At 29.9% G+C, this 12,150-nt stretch overlaps 1 long non-coding RNA gene and 1 other non-coding gene across 5 annotated transcripts in view; both read right to left on the reverse strand.

Moving 5' to 3' along the window:
* Positions 1–12,150, reverse strand: part of LOC142329661 (uncharacterized) — a 145,038-nt gene that overhangs the window by 13,923 nt on the left and 118,965 nt on the right. The gene's annotated exons all lie outside the window — the stretch shown is intronic.
* On the reverse strand, positions 6,069–6,141 carry TRNAV-UAC (transfer RNA valine (anticodon UAC)). Its single transcript has one exon. It is a non-coding gene; the product is annotated as a tRNA-Val (tRNA).

Here is a 12,150-nt window from a genome sequence, read left to right on the forward strand (position 1 = left end):
AAAGTACTTTTCTTGAAAGTATTTTTTTAAAGTAATTTTCTTAAAAATAAAGCTACTTTTTAACTTTTAATAAGAAGAATTAACTTCAGTTTTTGTTTAGTAGAAAATCATGTTTTTAATTATTATTTAGGTTTATTTTTTATTTTATTTAGATAAAAAGTACCTTTCTCAAGATGTTCCCCTTGTATTTCCGACAACTTATATATAAATGATCTATAAATAAAATATAGAAATATATGAAATTAACAATGGGATATTGTATTGTCATCCGACTTTTCTCGTTGCGTAAACTTTCACCATTGTATGCCATCGGGAAATGAGTTCAATTAAGGTTAGGAAGATATGAGAACACGGTTGAACCATTGTAAGTTAAAGAAAAGCATGTAAAAATACAGTATATTCAACATAAGTTTTGGTTTTTTTTATACTTCTTTAATTTTCTTCAATAGGTTTAACGTAAATAAATTTGCATTTTGATCACGAAAGGGTGAATTGGAAACAAAAAACTATCAACAGATTTTAATGAAATTAAAGCTCCAAATATAATTAATGAAAAAATTAAATATTAACTTTAGAATAGCATAATAATAATAACAACAGTAATTATAAAAATTAAAACATGATGAGCTCAAAAATCTTTGGACCAAGACATCATTATATTAAAAATTTATTTCACAATAATTAAAAGCAAAAAAAAAAAATGATAACATATGTAAATTATATTAATAAGATATAAGTAGCATTTATTAACTAATTATAAAAATGACTTATCAAATTATACTTGAAGCAAACGTATGTATTATTTACTGACAGAGATCAATAGTACTTACACAGGTCAATTATGACCATTGTTACATTAAAAAACACATACACGCGCACGCTCGCACAAACATACACACACATTTGACATACATCCAGAAAAGTCTTTCGATATGTTCAGAGTTCATAATTTTATTATGTCTATTATTTTATTGATAAAAATCATTATTGTTTATTTATATATCCTTGTCCATTAATATTGCAAGGTCAATTCGATTACTATTCTATCATTGTGAAAGTTGATAAGAAAATAAATATTCTTATATTTTAAATTACGAGGTTTATTTTATAAAAATATTTATTCTAGAATAAAAGGTAGTAAGAACCATTATTTATTCTTGTTTTTTTTTGTATTGTTGTATGTTTTTTTTTTTGTTTATACGTAAAACGTAAAAATAATAATAAACAAAAGTTTAATAAGTACTTTTACATCCTCAGACGCATAGGTTATTATAAAGGAAAAGAATAAAAATGAAAAAAAAGCCTGCAAAGGATTGCAAAAATTTCCCTGTGCTGTCCCTTTTGTTCAATAAAAGTATGAAATTAAAATAATACAGTAAAATTGGTTTATTTGTTAAGTAAAAATTATTCGATTTTAAAACACAAATTGTAAATATAATTATTGTTAGACATTTACGAATAAAATATGAACCAATATTTAGAGTTAATAGATTAAATAAAAATTATTATTATTATTAATCCTTAATTATAACTTTTTAAGGTTAAGCTTAAATAATAAAGGCGGATGTGGATTTCACCGGTGCTAAGTAGGGGATAAAAAAAAGTCCACCTTAAAGTTAAGAAAAACGTTACATTTACTCAATACGACAATGTTTGCATGTGAAAAAAAGTTTCACATGTTTAGCATATGACAAGCCCCATCTTCTTAAAATTCCAGCAATATTTTGGTCATCCCTTGACGTAAGAGTTGGTCATATCAAAAATTGTTTCAGACAAAAGATTTAGGTAAAATTTAAAGAACTAACTAAAGACCACTTTAAACAGTTTGCCAATTAAGGGAGGTATGATTGTTTTTTGTTTTCGAAACCCAATTTTTTCCACCCCCTGGGCCACTGGTTGGTGATATCAAAAAACTTTACTTAGATAAATTTTAGGCCTTATCCAAAGAACAGTAGGAACACTAAACAAATTCTTTATTTTACTTAATAAGAAAGTTATGCAATATTTTGTTTTTTTCGAAAAAGCCTCCCCATTTCCACCCCATCATCCGATTTTGGAATTTAACGAACTCGAGCGAGATTTTTAGACGAGTTATTTTTAAGGAACAATTTGAAAGTGATTGGTGCAAAGTTACGGTAGTTATCACGTCCACAAGAAAGTGAAATATATACATGTGTATATATATGTTTATATAAACTTTTAAGCTGATGGTGGTTTTGGGGTCTGGGGGATGTGAAACGCGAAGATATGTCGAAATTTTTGGGAAGTCGAATCATGGTTGGTACCCATTACAATAGGTAGCTTTCTTATGAAATCTACCTTAAAAAACAGCATTAGAAGGAGACAATGAAAAATTCACTTTTTTAAAATTGTTTAACAAAATGAAAATTATAATTAATATTTCACGATTTTGTGGTTATCAAAGCTATTACCACACGAGATACTATATAGCATTGGCAATAATGCAATTAATAAATTATTTTTAAAAAACACCCAAATCACAGAATATTTGGAGTTTTGAAAATTTTTATAATTTGTTTAAAATGTGTTACTTTGTTTTTATCTAAATTGAGAATTATAATACTAGGATCCCCTTTTAACTCTGACTAAAGTGGTGGAATAAAAATGCATATTAAAGAAGAATTTGTTCTATTATTATTTTTAATTTTATATTGATTTAACGTATATATTGGTTTATTTTACTTTTTAAATTTATTTTTTTTTATAAAAAAGTGAGTATCAAGATGAAATGAGAAAAATAAGGAATAACAAATTATTAAGGTGGAAGGTATAACTTAATAATTTTTTGGATGTAGTAATTTTTTTGTTCAATAGTCCAAAATATTTGTGAGTTATTTTATTTTTCATTTTTTTATTACCTTGTAACAATGTATTTCATAATATTCAAGTGGATTAATTTTTATATGCTTTATCGATTTTACAATTTTTCATGGTGAATTTTTAGTCACGTATAAAAATGTTTATGATAATAAGATAAAAAATCTGATGTGGACACCACATGACTTCTTTGTACGCCTATTAAATTACAAACACACATTTTTTTTCAGTTAAAAGTACATAAAATTTTATTTCATTAATAACTTGTGATATTTTTTTATTTTTTTTTCTTATTCTTATTGAATTATTATTTATCGTAATTTTTTTTACAATCAGAGATTAATAGTTATTAATAAATCAGTATATATATATATATTAAAAAAAAATGGTAAAAAAAAAGGATAATTCGAACTGATGTCCCTTCCGCTTGTAAGATCCACGTATTTCATTAATTAAAATTGTATTTGGCTATAACTCTGGAACCAATGAAACAAAGTACCACTTATGATATATCGTTGAAATGCTCTCAATGAAGGCTTTTATTACTGCAGTTATGAGAAAGTCAAAAATCCAAATTGTTTTGGATTTTGCGCTTTTTGACACTTTTGATTCAATCGATTGCAATCAAAAGGGAAGGCGCACAACTAAATGTTAAAACAGTCCTAAATCCAAAATTTCAACATCCTACGGCTAATCGTTACTGTGTTATGGGAGATACATACGTACGTACAGACGTCACCCCGAAACTAGTCAAAATGGATTCAGAGATGGTTAAAATGGATATTCTTTCCGTTGAAATCTGAAAACCGGAATTTTTCACGATCACAATATTTCCTTTACAAGGAAGAAGAAAATGTTCTAAAATACTGGGGGAGATATTTTGACGTACAAAACCAGGAAAGTAAGAAACATGTTATCAGTTGTTTTTAATATATATTTCAAATGAAATCATATTAATGAACGTTTATATATTCCAGTTTCAAATTTAATAGTACAAGTATAATTTTATTACAACATAAAGAATTTCTCTTTTTTTTCAAATTTCTAAATTTTTAATATATTTCAACAGTTAGTTATTAATAATAAATTGAAATATATAATATACAATAAAAATCATAGGAGAATTATTTTTTAGAACATATGTTTTCAAAATTTATAATACATATTTAAAAGTATATCTATTCTTTTGATTGTTACATTTTTATCTGGATTGAAATTACGGATCGTTGAGAAATGATTTTTGGACACGGAACGACTTGACTGGCTTCAACGATTGAAAAATACGAAAAAAAAAATGTACACATATATCACATGTAAATTCACTATTACTAGTATGGCAACAATAAATTTAAAAATTTCATTTAAAACAGTATTCTTTCCTTTAATATAAAAAACTTGGAAAAATTACCTAAAATTTAATGTAATTAACTGTACCCACCCATTAAAAACGTAAACCATACATATTGCTGTTTCATACACATTCCATACAAAACCATCCGATTGCTGTTTCAAAGTTCGCTCAGATTGTTTATTTAGGTATTTGCAATAAATAAGAGTAGAAGTGCATAAGTTAAAAATTTTGAACATCTTTAATAATTAGGAAAAATATATATAATATATACATATATATATATTATAAGATTTTAATTTAATATGTGAAACAAAACGAAATTATTTATATCTGAAAGATATAAACGAAAAACTCTTTTTAGGCGATAAATTCACATCTTAATAGTTTAATTTTTATGTACTTTTAAAAGCAACTACCATATGTTTAGTACTGGAGGGAATAGAAAAAGTATTTTCTCGTAATTGAGAATCATATTTACAAATTTATAGTTCATTTCATAGATTTATTTTACGAGTCAAAAACACTTGCGATGTTTAATTTTTATTGTTCAAACAATAAAACGAGATCATGCCAAAAAAAAAGTAATGATACTACAGAGTATTTAGTTTTTACTGAAGAATTGCGAGAGATACGAAATGGTCCCAAGAAATATTGCAATCAGGCCGTAAACACAGTCCGATTGAGTAATCAAGAGTCCGCGGTAAGTTTATAAAACAGGACCAAAAGGAATGAGATACAGTCTTACTTGGTGATCGGTTGGTAACTGTTCAAATATATAATAATAAAACTAATTAACTTATTAGAAAACTTGCTTTATAACATTCTGAAAATACTTTCAGGTTTTATTTTTTCAATATAATATACGAATTTCACCAGAAATTTGTGTATGCCAATCGGTTTTAGAATATTAGCTTACATTTTTCCAGTGACTAATTGGAAATTATTATACATCTTTGGTTGGTAAATTGTCGAAGTTACAGTAAATAAATGGTTATAGTTTATATTTTTTCGCAGTAAAAAATGTTTGTTAAATAAGTGTTCATGAATGTTACAATCTAATGCTACTGTACAAACTCATATTTACTATCTGATACGTAAAAAGGTAGTATGGACGGACGAATAATAATAAATAACGATCTAGGGAGAAAAAAGCTGATCATTATTTATTTTATATCTCTTATACAAGAATAACTTTTTAATATTGCTTACAACTAATATAACATCTGATTTTATTGAGGGCGTAATGAATTCACGGACTATACTTATCTGCCGTAGTTGCACGGCAATCACGAGACGTATTGATCCAGAATATGTGATTGAATGTATGTTGATGGACTCTTACAGATTCGCGGCCGTGTCGGGATTCGTGACCTTTATACTACGACAGAAGAATCGAGAAGCGAGAGAGTAGGAGACAGCCTGTTGCGGAGTCGCCATTTGTCCGGGCTTGTCTGGATAGGGGACAATGATGAGTTATCAGAACTCCCGCCCGACACTTCGCTCGTAAATGAGGTTCCTTTAACTCATAAAAAAAAAAATTATCTGCCGGCTTCCGTGGCGCGAGTAGTAGCATCTTGGCCTTTCATCCCGAGGTCCCGGGCTCGAATCCCGGTCAGGCATGGCAATTTCACACGCTACAAAAATTGTCATTAATCTCATCCTCTGGAAACAATACCTAACGGTGATCCGGAAGGTTAAAAAAAAATATTATATTATATTCGATAATTTTGAATGTAGAATACAAATATATTTACGAATTGACATGTATACAGTAATATTAGTTTGATTTAACAATTGTTAAAGGAACTATTTGTAAATACTTGTATATTGTATTGTGCAGTAATAAAAATTAAAAAAAAAATATTTAATAAAAAAAAAGTGATTCCGGCCAGGATCGAACTGGCGACCTTCTGCGTGTAAAGCAGATGTGATAACCACTACACCACGGAACCTCTGTTAGCAGCAGGTGCGCAGATATTATATGAAGAGAAGCAGGAAACCGAACAAATATAATTAGAAAACGCTGTTAGAATGACCAGACTAGTCATCCCCACCAATGTTACACTACTCCATCTGTACTAAATTTAATAAAACTGTACCATTCCAATTTCATCTTGAAAATCTGTAACAGCCTTTCACAATTTAGGCACATTCACTTGAGCTGCAAGCCATAATTAGTAAGTTTGTGGTACACGGAAACTGATGAATAAAAATACAGTACACGAATAAAAAAAAACTGCGTAGTCATGTAAAGTTTTACATGACTAGTTTTTTTAAAATTATACAGTTGTATAATTTTAAAAACGATTCTTAAAATTAAAATAAAAAAACATTTCAAACAAAACACTTTTAGTTTTATTTTAAGTAAAAATATCCCCCTAATAAATTCTACGTGAGGTTGTTACCGATTAAAATTTAATACAATCGACTTTGGTGACTACGCTATATAAAAAAATATTTTCCCGTAGAAAAAAAATGTCTATTTAATTTTTGTTGAACGTTATCCTTGGTCTTCATAAGCCTATTATTTTATTACTTATAAATTTTGATATTTTGATTATCTTTCCGCATGCTTTACATTTTTTGTTTTTCATATACTGTTTTGAAAACAAGTGAAAATTTTATTTAACGTGTTTTTATATAAAATTTTGCTTATTTTATTCTCTCCGTTAATCTGTTAATCTTTAACCTAATATATTTATATCTAATTCGTCAATACAGTAATCTAAACTTTATTAAAATTTTGTATCCATAATCATTATATGAACTGTATGTTTTAATTAAACAATGAGAAATTTAATTTATTTGCTAAACGAGAATTATACAATTCTTTAAATTTCTTTAAAAACAGAATAACGAGAGGTTTAATAAAATGGAACATTTCTAGTACAAAAATTATAATTTTTAAAAAGAAAAAGTCTCTGTCTCTAACAGAGACAGATAAATCACCCAATCGAATTCTATACTCAGAAAATGATCTTTGGTCTATATGGTCTCTTTGAATACAATTAAATCTAAAAAAATTTAAAATCAACTAATAAATACGTTAACAGTAAAAATTAAAAACTAATCGATTTCAATTTTTCCAACTGAAAATGATTTCAAATTTTGAAGTCGGTGCTAAGTTTAAGGATATATTGATTTAGTCCCAATGGATTTTAACCCACCGGGTTGGTCTTGTTGTGAACCCGTCTTTCCAAATCAGCTGATTTGGAAGTCGAGAGTTCCAGCATTCAAGTCCTAGTAAGTGAAGTCAGTTATTTTTATACGGATTTGAATACTAGTTCGTGGATACCGGTGTTCTTTGGTGATTGGGTTTCAATTAACCACACACATCTCAGGAATAGTTGAACTGAGACTGTACAAGAATACTCTTCATTTACACCCATACATATCATCCTCATTCATCCTCTGAAGAATTATCTGAAAGGTAATTGCCGGCTAAACAGGAAAAAGAAAAGAAAGTCCCAATGGATTTTAATTTAAAGCTTTTAGTCGAAACTAATTAACCTTTGATTTTGTGCCGTTAAAGTTTTATAATGGCATTTACCATTATACTCATAATATCCATTTCTTAAGAAATTATGAAATTAATGGTTTTATTATTAACACTTAAATAACATATGAAATGCAAATAGGAAATGACTTTGGAAATCGATTTTAGATTAAAAATTCAGTAAACAATATCAGAAATTGCTTTCTACAGTGTTCGTAGAGATTCTGGGATATTTCGAGAATGTAGCGAACATAACAATGTTACGCCGTTTGAAAATTAATAACGCGTTATATATTTCCGTAATATTAAAACATGTTAATTAAATCTCTTACGTTATATTCTGTTTGATAATATTAAAGGAAAACTAATAAGTTTGAAATCTTCTATTACCGTACCCAACTGTCTGTAGGGATGCAGACTAAAAATTATGCTTGTTTTTACGCGTAAATTTTACGTATCACTTAAACAATTTTTGTCATATCGCAGCAATTTATCAATTGATCTGAATAAATGAGGTGTCATTTTGTCCGCAATAAACAGCTTAACAGTTTTTCTATAAAAGATTATTCGATAAAACCAAGGAACTATTAATGATTAAAACATTTTAATGGAAGTCATTTTTGAATATTCAAAAGTAACATTTTCAAACCTCATAGAAAGTAATTGATGTACAAATGTACTGTCCCAAATTCATTAAAATATCTCAATTTGTTCTTAAAAAATAAATTTTTATTGAAAAAACTCAAACTGGTGAACAGAAGGAAAGTAAAACGACATAGGGAATTTATCTTATCTATATGAAGATTTTTGATTATTTAAATTTTTTGAATCAGACCCTTGAGTTTGGCCAAGATTATCCCTTGTTTGGTTTATTCTGAATTAACGAATCAGTTCCTTATGTACGACCTTCCCTGGATATCCCGTTGGAGAAAAAAATAAAACATTATTTTTTTAAAAAATAAGTACATAAAATGTTATTTCATTAATAACTTCTGTTATTTTTTCATTTTGTTTTTTTTTTTATTGTATTATTGAATTACTATTTTTCGAAACATTTTTTACAATCAGAAGTTAATAACTATTAATTTTTTTTTTTTTTTTTTTTTTTTGTCTTCAGTCATTTGACTGGTTTGATGCAGCTCTCCAAGATTCCCTATCTAGTGCTAGTCGTTTCATTTCAGTATACCCTCTACATCCTACATCCCCAACAATTTGTTTTACATATTCCAAATCTTGCCTGCCTGCACAATTTTTTCCTTCTACCTGTCCCTCCAATATTAAAGCGACTATTCCAGGATGCCTTAGTATGTGGCCTATAAGTCTGTCTCTTCTTTTAACTACATTTTTCCAAATGCTTCTTTCTTCATCTATTTGCCGCAATACCTCTTCATTTGTCACTTTATCCACCCATCTGATTTTTAACATTCTCCTATAGCACCACATTTCAAAAGCTTCTAATCTTTTCTTCTCAGCTACTCCGATTGTCCAAGTTTCACTTCCATATAAAGCGACACTCCAAACATACACTTTCAAAAATCTTTTCCTGACATTTAAATTCATTTTTGATGTAAACAAATTATATTTCTTACTGAAGGCTCGTTTAGCTTGTGCTATTCGGTATTTTATATCGCTCCTGCTTCGTCCATCTTTAGTAATTTTACTTCCCAAATAACAAAATTCTTCTACCTCCATAATCTTTTCTCCTCCTATTTTCACATTCAGTGGTCCATCTTTGTTATTTCTACTACATTTCATTACTTTTGTTTTGTTCTTGTTTATTTTCATGCGATAATTCTTGCGTAGGACTTCATCTATGCCGTTCATTGTTTCTTCTAAATCCTTTTTACTCTCGGCTAGAATTACTATATCATCAGCAAATCGTAGCATCTTTATCTTTTCACCTTGTACTGTTACTCCGAATCTAAATTGTTCTTTAACATCATTAACTGCTAGTTCCATGTAAAGATTAAAAAGTAACGGAGATAGGGAACATCCTTGTCGGACTCCCTTTCTTATTAGGGCTTCTTTCTTATGTTCTTCAATTGTTATTGTTGCTGTTTGGTTCCTGTACATGTTAGCAATTGTTCTTCTATCTCTGTATTTGAACCCTAATTTTTTTAAAATGCTGAACATTTTATTCCAATCTACGTTATCGAAAGCCTTTTCTAGGTCTATAAACGCCAAGTATGTTGGTTTGTTTTTCTTTAATCTTCCTTCTACTATTAATCTGAGGCCTAAAATTGCTTCCCTTGTCCCTATACTTTTCCTGAAACCAAATTGGTCTTCTCCTAACACTTCTTCCACTCTCCTCTCAATTCTTCTGTATAAAATTCTAGTTAAGATTTTTGATGCATGACTAGTTAAACTAATTGTTCTATATTCTTCACATTTATCTGCCCCTGCTTTCTTTGGTATCATAACTATAACACTTTTTTTGAAGTCTGACGGAAATTCCCCTTTTTCATAAATATTACACACCAGTTTGTATAATCTATCAATCGCTTCCTCACCTGCACTGCGCAGTAATTCTACAGGTATTCCGTCTATTCCAGGAGCCTTTCTGCCATTTAAATCTTTTAATGCTCTCTTAAATTCAGATCTCAGTATTGTTTCTCCCATTTCATCCTCCTCAACTTCCTCTTCTTCCTCTATAAAACCATTTTCTAATTCATTTCCTCCGTATAACTCTTCAATATATTCCACCCATCTATCGACTTTACCTTTCGTATTATATATTGGTGTACCATCTTTGTTTAACACATTATTAGATTTTAATTTATGTACCCCAAAATTTTCCTTAACTTTCCTGTATGCTCCGTCTATTTTACCAATGTTCATTTGTCTTTCCACTTCTGAACACTTTTCTTTAATCCACTCTTCTTTCGCCAGTTTGCACTTCCTATTTATAGCATTTCTTAATTGCCGATAGTTCCTTTTACTTTCTTCATCACTAGCATTCTTATATTTTCTACGTTCATCCATCAGCTGCAATATATCGTCTGAAACCCAAGGTTTTCTACCGGTTCTCTTTATTCCGCCTAAGTTTGCTTCTGCTGATTTCAGAATTTCCTTTTTAACATTCTCCCATTCTTCTTCTACATTTTCTACCTTATCTTTTTTACTCAGACCTCTTGCGATGTCGTCCTCAAAAATCTTCTTTACCTCCTCTTCCTCAAGCTTCTCTAAATTCCACCGATTCATCTGACAACTTTTCTTCAGGTTTTTAAACCCCAATCTACATTTCATTATCACTAAATTATGGTCGCTATCAATGTCTGCTCCAGGGTAAGTTTTGCAGTCAACGAGTTGATTTCTAAATCTTTGCTTAACCATGATATAATCTATCTGATACCTTGCAGTATCGCCTGGCTTTTTCCAAGTGTATATTCTTCTATTATGATTTTTAAATTGGGTGTTGGCAATTACTAAATTATACTTCGTGCAAAACTCTATAAGTCGGTCCCCTCTTTCATTCCTTCTGCCCAGCCCGTATTCACCCACTATATTTCCTTCCTTGCCTTTTCCAATGCTTGCATTCCAATCTCCAACTATTATTAAATTTTCATCTCCTTTTACGTGTTTAATTGCTTCATCAATCTCTTCGTATACACACTCTACCTCATCATCATCATGGGCGCTTGTAGGCATATAAACGTTAACAATCGTTGTCGGTTTAGGTTTTGATTTTATCCTTATTACAATGATTCTATCGCTATGCGTTTTGAAATACTCCACTCTCCTCCCTATCTTCTTGTTCATCACGAAACCTACTCCTGCCTGCCCATTATTTGACGCTGAGTTAATTACTCTAAAATCACCTGACCAAAAGTCGCCTTCCTCTTCCCACCGAACCTCACTAATTCCTACTATATCCACATTCACCCTATCCATTTCCCTTTTTAAATTTTCTAGCCTACCAACCTTTTTTAAGCTTCTAACATTCCACGCTCCGACTCGTAGAATGTTATTTTTTAATTTTCTGGTGACCCCTTCCTTAGTAGTCCCCACCCGGAGATCCGAACGGGGGACTATTTTACCTCCGGAATATTTTACCAAGGAAGGCGCCTCCATTATTGCTATGTGAAAATGCAGAGAGCCACATTTTCTTGGAAAAAAAAGCAGCTGTAGTTTTCCATTGCTTTCAGCTGCGCAGTACTCAGAGGGCTGAGTGATGTTGATACGGCCGTTTAAGTCATTGTGACTCACGCCCCTAACAACTACTGAAAGAGCTGCTGCCCTCTTTCAGGAATCATTCCTTAGTCTGGCTCTCAACAGATACCTCTCCGATATGGTTGCACCTTCGGTCCAGCTACTCTGTATCCCTGAGCACTCAAGCCCCCTCACCAACGGCAAGGTCTCATGATTCATAGAGGAGGTAACTATTAATAAATTAATATATTTAAATTTTTAAAAAAAAGTTATAAAAAATGAGATGAAGTCTAATTGCAACTGATATGCCTTCCCT

Source organism: Lycorma delicatula, chromosome 9 (genome assembly GCF_047948215.1).
Source record: "Lycorma delicatula isolate Av1 chromosome 9, ASM4794821v1, whole genome shotgun sequence".
Taxonomy (NCBI): domain Eukaryota; kingdom Metazoa; phylum Arthropoda; class Insecta; order Hemiptera; family Fulgoridae; genus Lycorma; species Lycorma delicatula.